This window comes from Mus pahari, chromosome 2 (assembly GCF_900095145.1).
Source record: "Mus pahari chromosome 2, PAHARI_EIJ_v1.1, whole genome shotgun sequence".
NCBI lineage: Eukaryota > Metazoa > Chordata > Mammalia > Rodentia > Muridae > Mus > Mus pahari.
Window position 1 is genome coordinate 116,470,896 of NC_034591.1, and position 3,179 is coordinate 116,474,074.

At 42.0% G+C, this 3,179-nt stretch overlaps 1 protein-coding gene across 3 annotated transcripts in view; it reads right to left on the minus strand.

Moving 5' to 3' along the window:
* Prok2 (prokineticin 2) overlaps nt 1-3,179 on the minus strand; it is a 14,685-nt gene that overhangs the window by 3,865 nt on the left and 7,641 nt on the right. The window lies entirely within an intron of this gene.

Consider the following 3,179-nt stretch of genomic DNA (forward strand, 5'->3'; position numbering starts at 1 on the left):
GGAAAGGAAAGGAAAGGAAAGGAAAGGAAAGGAAAGGAAAGGAAAGGAAAGGAAAGGAAAGGAAAGGAAAGGCCCTTTGCAGGAACACCAAGCCACACCTGACTCTAGGAGCCTCTGGGTCCCTCCTCTGGTGCTTGCCTTTTCTCACGCAAACCAAGACCCAAATAGCACTCCATCCTTTCCAAGCAGCCCAAGGTCAGCACAGTTCTTTTTCTTCCTCTCCACCTGGAAGTCCCTAGCAGCAAACACCCATTCTGCAGACTCTTGCCTGCTTCTCCATTCACTTTTAGGTTCAGAAGCGTCACAACATGAAGCACACGGGTGTCAACAAAGTGATGAGATGTTTACATCAGTTCACATTCTAACCACTAGTCCAAACCTTGTGACTTGCTTTAGAACCAGTGGGACATCAGTATCTTACACCCTACATTTCCAAACAGCAGATTCTAAACTCATCAAGACAGAGCCTGACTCTTTCTTACTTGGAGTACTTCTAAAGGGAAGATGGCACTTCTAAAAGGGAAGACTGAAACATAGACCTGTAAAATCCTAGCTACTTGGGGGAACTGAGGCAGGAAGATAGTGAGTTCAAGGCCAGCTTGGACCACTTAGTGAGACCCTATCTCAAAATACAAAGAAAACATGTTGCTGAGGATAGAGCTCAGTGGTAGAGTGCTTGCCTAAGCATTGAGGTCCTAGTTTCAATCTCCAATGAAACACACACACACACACACACGCACACACACACACACACACACATACACATGCACGCGCACACACACACGCACACACATGCACACAAGCACACACATACACACATGCGCGCATGCGCGCGCACACACACACACACACACACACACACACACACACACACACACACACACACGGGCAGGGGAGGGAAGAAGGAAGCGTGGGAGCTGACCCTGTAGTAATGGAACTGCTTTCTATGCTGACTGCACAATTGCCTGTTGCTGAATTGTCCTCTAGTTTTGCATGGCAGTGTTTCTGTCCGTGAGGCACAGTTGACTTGAACCTGCAGCCACAGCTCTGATGCTGCACCAGTGATTCCTGGTGTCCTCATCAGGAAGAATGAGGACACCACACAGCACCCTCTCTCCATCCATCTTTTACTAAACTGTTAAGTCACATTACCTTTTAGTCTTACTAAAAATGCTTAGCATTAACAAATACCATCAAAGCCTTTTGAAAAGAACACATGCTTACATCGTATTCACAGTGTTTAGGCATACACTGGCTTCAGAAGGAGAACTAAGTTTTACATCTTCAAAATCTTTCTTAGTAGAAGGTTACTTACTGTAATCTCAATATTCAGGAGGCGGACGGTTACAAATTCTACATAGTGAGTGACCGTTGAAAAATGAAAGAGAAATAGAAAGAGACAGAGAGGGTGAAAAAGGAAAGAAAGAAAATTATGTTAAAATGTTTATATAAAAGTGGGTGGGACAGGGAAATGGCTGCCAGTTAAGTGTCTGCTGTGTAAGCTCAGACCTGACTCTCATCCCAGCATCCACAGGAAAGCCAGGCACACTGCACATCTGTAATCCCAGTGAGCTGGAAACAGCTGGATGACTGGCAAACACCTGCCAGGCAGCCTACCTGAACCAGGAGCTCTGGGTTCAGTGAAAGACCATGTCTCAAAAAATGAGGTGGAAAGTTAGTGAGGAAGATAGAGACATCAATCCCTGGCCTCAACACGTGCACATGCGAGTGCACACACACACACACACACACACACACACACACACCTATAAATATACATTAAAGACACACACACAAAGTGGATTGGAGCTGGGTGTATAGCTCAGCAGGAGAACTCTAGCATGGGCAAAGCTCTATGTTTAGTCCCTGGACAAACAAACCAGAAGGTGGAACAAATTTAAAGATGAGATCAGAGAACACCTCTTTAAAGTGAAAAAGAATAATAAAACAAAAAAGTTCAAGTGTTAAATATATTCATAGAATGGAACAGAAAACCTGGCATCAAACTCCTTCTTTTTCAATATTCTTGTTTTTTTTAATTATGAAAATCATAATTTAATAAAACCACAATGTAACTACTAATAGAATTAAGATAGCATGTTTTATAGCAGTGTTTCCTGAAGACATGACTGTATAAATCACTCAAAGTGATAAAGAAATGAATACCAGTTAAAACTATTGCTTGACATAAAATGTACTTTCTCTAGGTTTTGGGCTAGTATTTCGGGCTTTTGCTTCCTTGATTATCTTGCGTTTGCTGGTGCTCAGGATTGAACTCAGGTCCTTGGTTTCGTGAGGTACATGTTCTAGTACATGCTCTCACCATAAGCTACTGCCCCAGCAGCTCTCTCCCTAAGCCAGGCTGGACTTGAACTCCGGATCCACCTGCCTCAGGGTCCCAAGTGCTGAGATTATAGCCATGTGCAGTAAGGTCCCACTGTTTTTTTCCACGTCGAATGACCAGATAGGAAGTAAAAACTTCTGTACTTTTAAAACAGTAGTCCACAGGCCAGTGGATGCTCCTGAGACAGGGCAGGAGGCTGGCCTCAGAACTACCTGCCCCTACTCACGTTCTCACGTCATCTCAAACACTCTTCTGTTCATTCAAAAGACAGATTTGGGAGCAAAACTGAAGTAGGAGAATTTCCCATAAAGGTTCTATAGTTTTACAATTTACTAAGAAACTATCTTTGATCTTGAGTAGAAATGAAAAGCTGCACTATACATCAGGAGATATTTATACAAACATCCTTCTTTGCCTATCTTGAATGTAGCTGAGGACACTCTAAAAGAACTATATTTTTCTAGAATACATTAGCTTAATCTTCACTATGATTATCAACTTCAGTTCTTGGCCCTGAAAATAGCTCATCAAAGTGACTTTTCAGTGTTTCTAAAACAGGGGAAAAGAATATAGAATGTCATAAAACTGAGTTCTAGAAATATATTTCATGTAGACAACTCAATGGAGGAAGGTGACCACGACAGAAAATCTTGTCTTTGAGCACTTTGTCAGTTTATCAGTTGATTTTTACTATAAACCCATTATTTAAAGATATATTTGGACTCCCACGCAAACAAACTTCAGGAATATAAGCAGAGATGTGGGAAAGATGGACTCACTTGCTTTCAGGATTGAAATGAACTTGAATCATGGAAACAAAATTAAGTTGCTTTTT